The sequence below is a fragment of the Urocitellus parryii genome, chromosome 8 (assembly GCF_045843805.1).
Source record: "Urocitellus parryii isolate mUroPar1 chromosome 8, mUroPar1.hap1, whole genome shotgun sequence".
Lineage (NCBI taxonomy): Eukaryota > Metazoa > Chordata > Mammalia > Rodentia > Sciuridae > Urocitellus > Urocitellus parryii.
Window position 1 is genome coordinate 15,905,238 of NC_135538.1, and position 14,284 is coordinate 15,919,521.

The following is a 14,284-nucleotide window of genomic DNA, read 5'->3' on the forward strand; positions in this document are numbered from 1 at the left end:
TGCATCTGAAGTTATTTGAATGGTGCTTACCTGGTAGTTGCATGGATGTTTAAATGACTGGATCTTGAGATAACAATGAAAGTGACTAAAGGAAACTTTAGGGATTACTCACAGCCAGGATGTGCTGCACATGCCTGTGATCCCAGGTTCTTGTAGGATGAGGTAGGAGAATTGCAAGTTCGAGGCCGGCCTGGACCATTTAGCGACATCTTCTCTCAAAATAACAATTTTTATATGAGCAGAGGATGTGGCTCAGTGGTAGAGCCCCCCTGAATTCAAACCTCAGTATCTCAAAAGAAAAAGAGGTTCCTCTTGCGGCCTCAAGGGGGCAGCAGAGCTGGGCATCCTGCCTGGCAGCCTCAACTTTTCCTACAGGAGAAATTGCTTTTGCTTTTAGAATTTTACCTTAAAGTTTTAGGTCCAAGGGCACAGAATCTACTAAGAACTATCGTTGATGGCAGGCTAGCTAACAACTGCCTTCAATCACGTTGATTTCAGAGGGGACTCTATTAAGAACCTGAAACTTTTTGATATTTTAATAATAAAAGGGATGAGTCCGAAGGTGGGGAAGACCATGGTTAAACACCGGGGCCCTAGAAGCCCCAAGTGGAGACAGGAAAAGAATGACGTGAGGTACACGAAACATCAGAATGATAAGCAACACAGGAATTTGGAGCACTCAGGCAAGCGGCTATAAATTTGATGCAATCCTCATCAAAATGTCGAAATGTCTGGGGGACCAGTCAGTGGGGAGGCTGCTGAAGGTGAAAGCCAGATTTTTTTCCTCTGTTGGGATTTATTAAAATTTGAATGATGAATACATATTACATGCCTAAAAGCCAGATTTTTTTGACGCTCAGACTTTGGTTGCCCTGGCTGGAGGCCCCAACTTTTTCCTTTGCTTTGGGTTCCCCTTCACCAGGTAACAGCCCGGGAGGCGCGGCGAGTGCGCGGGGAAGGCTGAAGCCGGAGGCAGCAGAAGTCGCTGGGGACGTGCCCCGGCCCGGCCCAGGCAGGGAGTGCGGGGGACCCAGGCGGGACCTGCATCACCCCTTGAACTCAGACCTACAGGACCAGTTACGCCCGGGGGTAACTGATTCAGAATAGGACTGTGGGTTACACCTTGGGGTGACTGATGGAAAATATGACTGTGGTCGGTCCGCTCTGAGTCAGCCTGCCAGACCCAGCCAGAAGGAGGAAGGGCATTGCCGGGGTGGGGTGGGGGGCGGGGACTCGGGCTTTAAAGGCTCGTGCGCTGGCCCTTCTCGCAGTGCTCCCAGCTCCGGACCCATGGTAGGTGCCCTCCGCTCGGCGCTCTTTCTCTGTGTCCTGGCTCAGCTCCCGTCTGACTTTCTTCTGGCGTCCCCGACCGGTGAGTGGCGGGATCTAACTTACCTGGACGCCTCCGACCCCTTCTCAGTCCCCATATTTCCCCTGCGGGTTCTGTCCCACCGGTCCACGTCCATGCAGCAGGTTCTGCACCCTGCGCCTGGGGAGGGAGCCGCGGGACCGAGGTGCCCAGGGAGCGGAAAAGAGACGGAAAAGTACGGGTAGGAGGATGGGAGGGAGCGAGATGGCTTGATGAGGGTCCCCAGTGCCACCTCAGTCCTCAGGAGGTGGGGCCCAGGACCAAAAAATAGCCACCGTGAAAGGGTGTGCGGGTTTTCCCGCTGCGGGTGGCATTTACTTCTGGACTCCAGGGGTGGTGTCGTGTGTTTCCAGTGAGGAATTGCCCTGAACTCCTCCTGGCCCCTTTGCCCAGCACAGAAGTCTCTATCACAGGTCGTCCTGAGTCACAGTGGCAGGTCCAGTCCCTTCCAAGTTCATGTGATAATGTACTTTTTAGAATTTTCTTTTAAAGGTAAAGAAAGGGGGGGGGGTGTCTCGTGAAAAATCAAAGGGAAATCAGTAGGTAGACGAAAAAGACCAGGGGGAGGAAGGAGAGGCGAGAAAGGAAATACTGGGGAATTATATTGGCCAAATCCTATTGCTATATTGTGTGTGTGTAACAACAAATGCCACCATTAGGGACAACTGTAATGCACCAATAAAATTAAAATTTGAAGTATCATCAAAAAAAGGATTTTTTTTCTCTCTCTCTCTCTCTCTCTCTCTCTCTCTTTAAAAAAAATTTAAAAAAAGGATTTTCTTACATTTGAAACATACCTATTTCAATCAGTAGGAAAATTGTTAACTGAAGTATATAACTCCTAATATTAGAGAGTTATTCAGTTGTTATAAAGAAAGTACATCTGAAATGCACCTCTATTTTTGATAAACAGACCCAAGTTCAAAAGAAAAAAAAGAATTTGCTTTTAAAATATTTTTTCTTCTTTTTTAATTGATGCATTATAATTATACACAATAGGACCCAGATGTAACTCAGGAGTAGGGCTGCATGCACAGACCTGGATTCAAAGAACATGGTAGAAGATGAGTAGGCAGAATTAATATTGTCAAAATGGCCATTTATCAAAAATGATCTATACTATTATGAAGACAAACAACAATAAGTGCTGGCCAGGATGTGGGGGAAAAGGTACACTCATACAATCCTGGTTGGACTGCAAAGTGATGCAGCCAATATGGAAAGCAGTATAGAGATTTCTTGGAAAACTGGGAATGGAACCACCATTTGACCCAACTATCCCTCTCCTCTCCTTGGACTATACCCACAGGACTTAAAAACAGCATACTACAGGGACACAGCAACATCAATGTTTATAGCAACACAATTCACAATAGCTAAACTGTGGAACCAACCTAGATGCCCCTCAATAGATGAATGGATAAAAAAAAGTGACATATTTATACAATGGAATATTACTCAGCAATAAAAGAGAATAAAATCATGGCATTTGCAGGTAAATGGATGATGTTAGAGAAGATAATGCTAAGTGAAGTTAGTCAATAGCAAAAAACAAAACCAAACAAATGCTGAATGTTTTCTTTGATATAAGGAGGCTGATTCATAGTGGGATAGGGAAAGGGAGCATGGGAGGAATAGACCAGTTCTAGACAGGGCAGCATAATTGGAGGGGAAGGGAGGGGGCATGGGGTTGTTAATGTTGGTGGAATGTGATGATCATTATTATCCAAAGTACAGGTATGAAGACATGAATTAGTGTGAATATACTTTGTTTACAACCAGAGGTATGAAAACTTGTACTCTCTATATGTAATAAGAATTATAATGCATTCCACTGTCAAATATATAAATATATATATATATATATATATATATATATATATATATATATATATATATATATATATAAGTGATCCATAAATTTGATGCAATCCCCATCAAAATTTCAGTAATATTCATAACAAAACTAGAGGGGGGGGAGAAATAGTTGTAAAATTCATCTGGAAGTATAAAAGAACCAGAATAACCAAAGCAATCCTGAGCAAGAAGAGCAATGCTGGAGACATGTGACAGTCCTTGATCTCAAGTTATACTACAGAGCTATAGAAGGGGAGGGGGATACCAGTGTGGTACTGGAGGGGAAAAAAAGATATGAAGAACAGTGGAATAGAATAGAAAGCATAGAGACAAATCCACATAGATACAGTCATCTGATCCTTGACAAAGTGCCAGAAATATATGTTGGAGAAGAGATAGCCTTCTTAACAAATGGTGCAGGGAAAACTGCATATCCATATGTAGAAGAATGAAAAGAAACCCCTGTCTCTCACCCTGCACAAAAGGTAAATTACCATGGCTCAAAGACTTAGGAGTTAGACCAGAAATCTTGCAACTGCTTGAAGAAAATATAGGGTGAGCATTCCAGCATATCTATGCAGGCACCAACTTCCTTAACAAGACCCCCAAAGCTCAAAAACTAAAAACCAAAACCAAGAATGAATAAAAATATTTGCCAGCTGTTCCTCTGACAAGGAATTAATATGCAGAGTATAATAAAGAACTCAAAAAACTTATCTCTCTCTCTCTCTCTCTCTCTCTCTCTCACTCACACACACACACACAAAAAAAAACAAGTAATGCAATCAACAAATGGGCAAAAGAACTAAACAGACATTTCTCAAAAGAAGAAACACAAATGGTCAACACATGTATGAAAAATATTCAACATCCTCAGCAATCAGGGAAATGCAAATCAAAACTACTTTGAGATTTCATCTCACCCCAGTTAGAATGATGATCATCAAGACTCCAAGTGCCAATAATTGTGGATGAGGAAGTGGGGGAAAGGTACATTCACACATTGTTGGTGGGGCTGCAAGTTGATATAACTACTTTGGAAAGCAATAGGGAGATTCCTTAAAAGACTAGGAATGGAACCGCCATATGACCCACCTATTTTACTCCTTGGTATTTATCCAAAAGAACTAAAATCAGGATACTATAATGATATTGCATGTTAAAGTTTATAGCAGTACAATTCACAATAGTTGAGTTATGGAACCAGCCTAGGTGCTTATTGACATTGAATGGATAAAGAAAATGTGCTAAATATATTTACACAGTGGAGTTTAATTCACTTCTAAAGAAGAATGAAATTACATTATTTGCTGGTAAATGGATGGAACTGGAGAACATTATGCTAAGTGAAATAAGTCAGACCCAGAAAGTCAAAGGTTGAATGTTTCCTCTCTCATAGCTAGAGAGGGAAAAGAGAAAAAGAATTCAAAAATAAAAGGGGGATTAGGGCAGGGGAGCCATAGGATGAGCACGTAGATGCCCCCACTACTCGGTTGGGAAAACACATACCATACTCGCGTGATGCCCAGCAAACCTCAGCAGTCAGTCTGCTTCAGTTCCCTGGCGAGGGACTGACCAGGAAAGCGGGATGGGGCTGTTGGGAAAAGCTGGAGCTGACCGCAAGATGGCTGCGGCTATAAATCCATCACTTCCCAGATGAGTTGTTGGTGAGCAGGTAAAAAGGAGGATCTGCCTAAGTGATTCCAGGGAGCGGGCCATGCCTAGCCCTCCAGCTCTTGCCCGGTCGGGATCCATCGCCAGGAGCGCCAAGCCGCGGTGTCCCTACTTGCCAAAATGGGGGACTGGCAGGACCTTCACTACTGCACCAGCAACAGGACGGCAGGGTTGCCCCAGCTGGGCACTGTAGGTCAATCTCCCTACACGAGTGCCCCGCTGCTGTCCCACACCCCCAATGCCGACTTCCAGCCCCTTACTCCCCCCACCCGCCCTATCAGCCCATCTACCCCCAGTCGCAAGATCCTTGCTCCCACGTCAATGATCTCAATGATCCGTACAGCCTGAATCCCCTGCACGCCCAGCCGCAGCCGCGGGAGGCAAAGCCAGGCTCTGGGCTCCTGCACACGCACACTGGGGTCTGCCCCACCAGCTGTCGGGCCTGGATCCTCCAGGGACTACCAGGGGCAAGAGGACCTCCTGCACAGCCCGCAGGGCTTGGCTCGGGCCTTGGAGACCTCACGCCATTGAGGTCATCCTGCTGTAGAAGGTCTTAACATCCCAGATCAAACTGTAATTAAGAAAGGCTCGTATCTCTGTCAAGTGAAGCCAGATTCAGATAGGTAGTTAGTGTAGTTAGGTAAATCGGGTTAAATACCCATTAAGATAAATAAAATGGAGGCTGTTACTGAGAATGGAGTCCTGGAAAACAGAGCAGCACTTGGGGAAATTGAAATGTTAATGTCCCCAAGGCCAGAGCCCATCCTTAGGAACTGTTAATGAAGCAGCTCCCAGCAAACAGGGAAGTGCTAATCAAGAGCTGCCCCAGGCCCTTCCTGCCCAAATTACTTCTTCAGGCCACCTATCTCCCACCTTTGGAGCCTTCTCACCTGCATTTTGACACTGAAAGATAACTGGGAAACAAAGGACAGGAGTGTGGGAAAGCTGAAAGAAGACCTTAGCTGTAAAAAAAAGGAAGACTTCCCCTTCCAAGGATCCTTTCGGGTCCCCTTGTTCCTCCAGGAGAAGTCCTTTCTGCTGTCCTTTAATAAAGCTTCTACTTTCCACTCTACACTTGCCTGGGCCTGCTTCTCGGGTGTTATACTTCAGCATTCCGGAAGCAAGGACTGTCACCAGTAAACAGCGGTAACCCAAGTCCAACAGCAACGCTGTCTCCGCCATCCCTATTAACAAGGACAACCTCTTCGGTGGCGTGGTGAACCCAATGAAGTTTTCGGTTCAGTTCCAGCTGGACTCTCACTCCTCAGCTCCACCTCCAAGTACAAGGTCACAGTGGCGAAGTGCAGCACGCCTCTCACCGCCCGAATGTCTAAACGCATTGCTGCTGGGCGAAGTCTAAAACTGGAGGAAGATCTTTAAGAGAAAAACTGGACAAAATACGATTAAATCTGCCAGTGCTCACATCACTACTGGAGGGAGAAGCCATCCACCTAGCCAGAGACTTTGGGTACATGTGTGAAACTGAATTTTCTGCTAAGCAGTAGCAGAATTTCTCAACCGACAACCTTCCGATCCCAAAGAGCAAGTGACAAGAAAAAACATGCTCCTGGTAAAATATGCCAAGAGTTCACCACCTGCTGACTCAGGACGGATCTTCCCCGGGGAACTGGTGGCCCAACCCAGTCCTGGAGCCCGGGCGTCCATCCAGAGCTGCTTGACTCACTTCAACCTCATCTCCCTTGGCGGCAGCCCGGCGGTGTGGCCGCGGTCACCACCCTGCAGAACTATCTCACCAAGGCCCTCAAGGCCATGGACAAAATGTACCTCAGCAACAACCCCAACAGCCACACGGACAACAGCGCCAAAAGCAGTGACAAAGAGGAGAAGCACAGAAAGTGACAGCTCCAGATCCGCGACACTTAAGGCGGCTGCTGCTGCTGCAGCTGCCGCCGCCCTCCGGTGCCCTGGGTCCTCTGGATTGCTCTCTCGACTGCCAGTGTGCGGGCAGCCTCCGTGGACTTAGCCCAGTGCCTCCACTTCTCCATCGGTACCAACGCCCCCTGCCCTCATGTGGAGCCTAAGAGAACAGAACAGGCCGTGAAACCAGCAGAGGAAAGTTCTGTCGAGTTTGGTTTTTTTTTTTTTTGGTCCATATATTATTTTAATAAGCACTAGACATTGAATAATAATTTATTCATATGAGCTGTTCACAGGACTACTGCATGCTAGACATTTGCATATAGATACCACATTTGTTTTACTTTTCTACAAGTTTTCCCTTACCTTATGCATTTCATAGCTGGATGACCTTAGATTCAAAAATGTTCAGACTAAAAACAGACACTGGAAAAACTAAGATTTGGATTCAGATCCATCTTCCAGATTAGGTGCACCTTTTTTCTACTGTACTTCAAGTTTTATTGGAGGGAGGAGGAGAGGGTGAGAGGGAAGAGAAGCATACTTGTCCACTTTTATCCTAATCAAAGAACAAACTGCAGTCATAGTTTTCTTCTACGTAAATTCCAGAGGGAATATGACTTTAAAAGGCAGGCGAATCCTTGAGTGTGACTTTAAAAGGCAGGCGAATCCTTGAGTGTGGTAGAATTCTGGACCAGAACTATGTCTTCAACTCCAATACAGTGCCCTAAAAGAAAACCTGATGTCACACCTGTATAGTCACACCTCACTTTTTTTTTGAGTCAGACAGAATAAACAATCCAATTTAGTAATACCTCTTCAAATAATATTTACCATTAAAAATGATAATAGCGTCCATCTTAAATATGAAGGTTTCATAATATGGAAGGTATTTTTGAAATATGCAGTGAAGGAGGCAGCTTTCTTTAAAGTACCAAGTGAAGAGAATTCTATGTATAGGCCAAGCCCCCTCGGAGAAGCATCGCCACTCTCAGTCCTCAATGTCTGGAATTCTGCCACTCATATCTTTATTTAGCATTGTCCTTTTTCAAATGTAAATCCCTAACTTTCTGGAAGGGTTATATTTTAAAAAAGAATGAAAACATAAGCCCTAAAGACTTTCAAATGTGGTATCTCCATTGGAAAAAAAACTCATTTTCTTAAGGTGATATTTTGAAATAAAGTATACCATACACACAAACACATACATAACTGCACACACAATTTGTGGAGTTTGCCCAAATCCTCTACACAAGCCATTTGTCTTAAGGTTATTTTGCACTTCTCATGAACCAGAAAAAGCAGTAGACTTCCCACTCATATTCTCTGATTTATTAGATGCAGCTTCAAGAGATCCTGAGTAGGAACAGCAAGCAGGAACAAAGGAGTTACCAACACACAGACACACACACACACACACACACACACACACACACACACAGGTTTTGAAGAGAAATGGACATTTAAATTTGTCTTTCAATACCAAAAATTTCCAAAATAGCTTTTTAAAATTCTTAATAAAAACAGTTAAATGTCAAAAATTGAGCACATGTCTTTGGATTTTCATTCAAATTCATGTTAAATACACTGATTAGAAAAGATTAATCTGCTTTGGATCCTATCTCTTCATTCCCTGTCAAGTTCATTAAGATCAAATTTACTGCAAATTTTCAGTTTGTCATGACAAACTGAAAAGTCTCTCAAAAAATGTGGGCACAACCTCGGTCTGTCTTTGGCACGTGATTTCAGAGTTGTCTGTGGCTATGATTCACACATTTGAAGTTCCTTTACTTAAGATAATCGCATTGTATAAGTTCCCAAATCTCACAGTGAGTTAAGAACTGCATTTATTTGAAGAAGTTTCCTTTGGTATCTGTCCAAATCCACCTTGGCAACTGTTAGAAATGAATGCTTTGCCAGAACTATTAACGAATTTATTGATTTTTGTCTGTTGTCATTATTTTTGCTTCTTCTTGATTATAAGGTCAATTTTTACAACACACACATACACATACAAAAACACACACACTTACACACAAAGAAGAGAAGGAAGGAAGGAAATAAATCTTATTTGATAATAAAATCACTACTGTGTCCAAAAATGTTAAGTACCAAAGAATATAACTGAGGATCTTAGGAAGTGGTAATTCCAATTGGTCTTTACTAATCAGACTGTCAAGAACATTTCCTTTGCTATTCAAAGTGCCATTCTTAGAAGATACATATATAACTGAATATTATTCAAAGGAAAATGATAAAAGTGAGAAAAAGACTGGAAATTATGTCATTTATGGAAAAAAAGAGAGAAATCCTAAATTTATTTAATGTACAGCTACGAAGAAAATACAGTAACATCACAAAAGTTGTCAAATATTTCAAACATTTGAAGATGTCAGATCTAAGACCCTCAGATAAAACTTGCAGTTATGAAGATTTCAAAAGAAGCAATAATCTACACAGCCCAAATTAACTGGATTTTAGAGATGGTTCACTTAATTTCCTGAACCATTTTCTGGCTTTTTTCCCCCCTAATAGTAAATAAAGACTATTCAAGAAGGAACTACTACAAGTTGGGGTTTTGCAATGGGGACGTATTGAATTCAAATCTTTCCTCATCCTTGAAGGTAGCAAATCCTTTGAAACTATTAATAATAAAGGTGAAGATGACATTCCTTAATTTCCTGACTATGCGGATTATTTAGCACTGAGATCCTATATTTTCTTTTTTAAAATTTTTATTATTAGTTGTTCAAAACATTACATAGCTCTTGACATATCATATTTCATACATTTGATTCAAGTGGGTTATGAACTCCCATTTTTACCCCATATACAGATTGCAGAATCACATCGGTTACACATCCATTGTTTTACATATTGCCATACTAGTGTCTGACGTATTCTGTTGCCTTTCTTATCCTCTACTATCCCCCCTCCTCTCCCATCTTCTCTCTCTACCCCATCTACTGTAATTCATTTCTCTCCCTTGTTTTATTCCCTTTCCCCTCACTTCCTCTTATATGTAATTTTGTATAACAATGAGGGTCTCCTTCCATTTCCACGCAATTTCCCTTTTCTCTCCCTTTCCCTCCCACCTCTCATCCCTGTAGAGCAGGGAGGAAGAGCATGAGAAGAAGCTCTTCCTTTGTTTTAAAAATATAACTGTTCTGCCAGTTAAGGTTAACACCATAGCAGCACAATTCACAATATCTAGACTATGAAACCAACCTAGATGCCCTTAAATAGATGAATGGATTAAAAAAAGTGTGTCATTTATTTATACACAATGGAGTATTACTCTGCACTAAAAAATGACAAAATCATGGCATTTGCAGGAAAATGGATGGCATTAGAGCAAATTATGCTAAGTGAAGCTAGCCAATCCCTAAAAAACAAATGCCAAATGTCTTCTTTGATATAAGGAGGGCAACTAAGAACACAGCAGGGAGGAAGAGCATGAGAAGAAGATTTACATTAAATAGGGATGAGAGGTGGGAGGGAAAGGGAGAGAGAAGGGAGTTTCTTTTTTTAAAACAAGAGTAAATCAGCAACAACTAAAAAAATTTTAAAAAACTTTTTTTAAAAAAAAAAGAACATAAAAAATTTTAAAAAAATTATATGAGCTTCATGGGACTGAATCACCACCTTCCCTTACACTCTTCAGTTCAGATTGTAGCCATACTTAAAAAAAAAAAGAAAAGAGGATAATGACATTTTTATCAGTATTGTGAGTAATCTTGAACACAAATACAGGAAGTTCCATGTCATGTCTTCAGTTGTAGAAGTTTTCCCTCTTCAAGGTAAAGCGATCAACTTGAACTTTCTCCAGCAACACAATTCACAGTTATATAAGGGAACATGTGTTTATGTCTCGGTGAGTCTGTTTTTTGCCCTTTATTATTATTATTATTATTATTATTATTATTATTATTATTTATCTGGTGATCTCGTTTACCTCTTGTTTAGTGGGTTTTGAATCTTCCCTATTAGTTCCTCATGTGGTTCATGGTACTTATTTAGAAATTCAAGGTTTGAGGGATTCCCACCACCTTCCCAGGATTCATGAGTTTAGCCCTGTTGTAGCATGTTAAAGATGACAATGAAACAGCTGAATAAATTTTCAAAAGTAAAATAAAATTTTATACATAATTAGTATTACATTTAGCTTTTCATTGAACTGAAAGAAAAAAGTGAAATTGGATCCTGGAAAAAAAAATTTAAACTTGAGTGGTTTGATAACCCTTCTATGTCTTGTGGGGAGGAAAAAAAAAAGTTTATTTTGTTCCATTGTCCTCCCTAAAAAGCATCATTTGAGCAATAAATGAATATTGCCTTTACACCAAGGGTTAGGGATTTTTCCTCTTTCTCTCACTCTTTTTGTTCAAAGAACTCCAAACATTTGGGACCATCTGGTATTCTGTATTTTCACTGGCCATATTGGAAGCAGTTCTAGTTGTATTGAGTTGTGCTGGCAGTACTTTCCATACCAGCCAATGTATCATAGTCCTTTGTTGCCCAGATAAATAAATATTGGATACACTTCAAAAAATAAAGGGGGGAATATCATGTAAACAGAGAGAAAGAAAAAAGAATGGAGTAAAGGAAGGGGTGGGGAGGGAGGAAGGAAGGGAGGGGATAGGGAAGTACTGGGTAACAAAATCTAATACCAGATGTGTTATGTGCATGTATGAATATGGTGCACATCCCATTATTATGTATAATTATAATGAACCCTGCAAACATTTTACATGAGGATGTGCATGGGGCAGGAGAGGGTAAAACATACAAGATTGGTAGGAGTGTATGTTAGAATGGCTGCTTTTGACTTACAAGAACAGAGTTGAGTGGTTGTAACAAAGACTGCAAAGCCTAAATACATAATAGTAAGCCCTTTACAGAAAATTCCAGGGCCCAGGCTGGAAATAACATAGGAGAGGAGGAGTTGACCCACTAGTGTATCCTTCAAGGTTTTAGGTTGGCACAAATCTCCCTGTGTTCTCAAGGATGAGATATCACTTTAAAAGTAGTGTATGGGGAATGGGGGAGACACTGTCAGAAGACTGTACTTGGCCTTCCCTTCTAGGTTACCTCTGATTCCAGCAAGTGACTCACTGTGCCCATAATCATTTCTATTATAAACTCAGGGGATTTGAAATGACCCCTATTAGCAGGACCTGGAAGAGGTCCCTTCATTCCTGGCCCCACATGGACCCTGTCAGTACCAGGGGGCTGTGGTGATGCTTCAGATGCCTGGATATGACTGTCTCCCAGATAAATGAATGCATGTCTTCTCTTTCTCTATGCACAGAGATCCAAGTGAATGGGTGCATGCCCCAGAGGCAGGCTGAAACGGGACACTGAATTGACTCTGGGGTTGAAGGGTCCCTCCTGATAGGAGCCTGGCCTCTCCTCTTAGGAATGAGTTCAGGCCCTGAGACATGGCTGAGGTCTGGAAACTGAGCCAATAACCAGACTTTTGGTGGGTGTCAGCATATAGCCTCCTGATCATCCATCCTTGGTTTTTGCTCTCCTTCTTGAAATCAGGCAGAGTCTGGGTTGCCTGCCCAGGTGCTTTGCCATGAGGTTCCCTGTGATCTCTCAGCCCCAGGCTTAGCTCCACTAAGAGCCAACTGCTTCCTGGCTTCCTCCTTTTTCACTGTCTGCACCATTGCACACACTTTTCCTTCCAACTCTTCATCGCCTCCATTTGGGGTCTATCATATCAGCATTTTTCTTCCCCTTTACTACTGGGACCCCAGTTCTGAAATCCTAACTTCCACCATAGACCCCAGCCTTTAACAATTATCATCAGTGACCTTCTAGACAATGCTGATGCCCTTGGGAGCAGACTTTGTTTTACATTATATACTGATACATATAAACACAACAATTATACATATTAAGTTGTCCCATGTGAAGTTTCGATACATGTGTACATTGTATAATGTTTAAAGCAGGTTAAACTTAAATATCTCTACAAATTTCAAACTCCTTACTTTTTATTTTTATTAGGGCATTAGAGTTATACCTGGTAGCTGGATTCATCCCAACACAATCTCACATGCATGGAATCTGCCCTGCTCCATTTCAGTCCTTGTTCTCCTCCCAACTCTCCATCCAATTCCCCTTCCATTGTACCTCCCTCACTCATCTATTTATCCATCCTTGATTGATGCTTTCCACACACACATTAAGGTCAAGTTCCCTGCGGTACATATATACATGCACATGACATGATTTTGTTAACTTCATTCTGCATTTTCCTCCCTTTCCTGCGCACCTCCCTCCCTATCTCCTTCCACTCCACTGATCTACCTGTATCTTTATGATATCCAATCCTCCTCCCACCTTCTTTTTCTTTTTTCTCTTTAGCTTCCACATATAAGGGAAAATATTCGACCCTTGACTCTCTGAGTCTGGCTTACTTCACTTAGCAGGATGTTCTCCATTTTCATCCATTTACCTGCAAATGCCATAATTCCATTATTCTTTATGGCTGAGTAATACTTTATTGTATATAGATTCCATATTTTTTATTCATTCATCTCTTGGTGGGCATCTGGGCTGACTGCATAATTTGACTATTGTGAATTGTGCTAGTATAAACATTAAAATTGTTATATCACTGTAGTATGCTCTTTTAAATAAATATCAAGGAGTGTGAGAGCTGAGTTGTATGGAGGTTCCATTTCTAGTTTTTTGAGGAACCTCTGTACTCGTTTTTGGAGTGGTTGTACTAATCTTCAGTCCCACCCACAAAAAAAATGTATGAATGTACCTTTATATCCTCATTAGCATTTATTTGTATTAATTTTGTTCTTGTTTTGTTTTGTGGTGCTGGGGATTGAACCCATGGCCTTGGGCATGTGAGGCAAGCACTCTGCCAACTGAGCTATATCCCCAGCCCTGCATTCTTGATAATTGTCCTTCTGAATGGGCTGAGATGAAATCTTGGTGTAGTTTTGCATTTCTCTGATGTATTTCTCTGATGCTAGAGATGTTGAACTTTTTTTTCATATATTTGTTGGCCATTTGTGTTTCTTTTTGTGAGAAATGTCTTGTTAGTTCTTTTGCCCATTTATTGATTGGGTTATTTGGGCTTTGGGTTATAAGATTTTTTAGTTCTTTATATATTCTGGATGTTAATCTTCTGTCAGAGGAACAGTTGCAAAGATTTTCTCCCATTGTGCAGATTTTCTCTATATACTCCTGTTTCCTTTCCTCTGCAGAAGTTATTGTTTTGACAGCATCCCACTTACTTATTCTTGGTTTTATTTTCTGAGCTTTGGGAGACTTGGTAAGGAGGTCAGTGCCTGCACCTATAAGCTGGAGTATTCACCCCATGTTTCTTCTAGCAATTGCAAGTTTTCTGATTTAATTCCTAAATCTTTGATCCTTTTTGATTTGGCTTTTGTGCAGGGTGAGAGACAGGGATCTCATTTCATTCTTCTACATATAGATATCCAGTTTTCCCTGCACCATTTGTTTAAAAGGCTGTCTTTTCTC

The 14,284-nt window shown here is 41.6% G+C and overlaps 1 long non-coding RNA gene and 1 pseudogene across 10 annotated transcripts in view; one reads left to right on the top strand and one right to left on the bottom strand.

Annotated features, from left to right (window-relative positions):
* The window catches only part of LOC113190576 (uncharacterized), a 186,458-nt gene that overhangs the window by 63,564 nt on the left and 108,610 nt on the right, over positions 1 to 14,284 (bottom strand). The window lies entirely within an intron of this gene.
* Positions 1,291 to 6,760, top strand: LOC144256626 (transcription factor AP-2-alpha pseudogene; annotated as a pseudogene).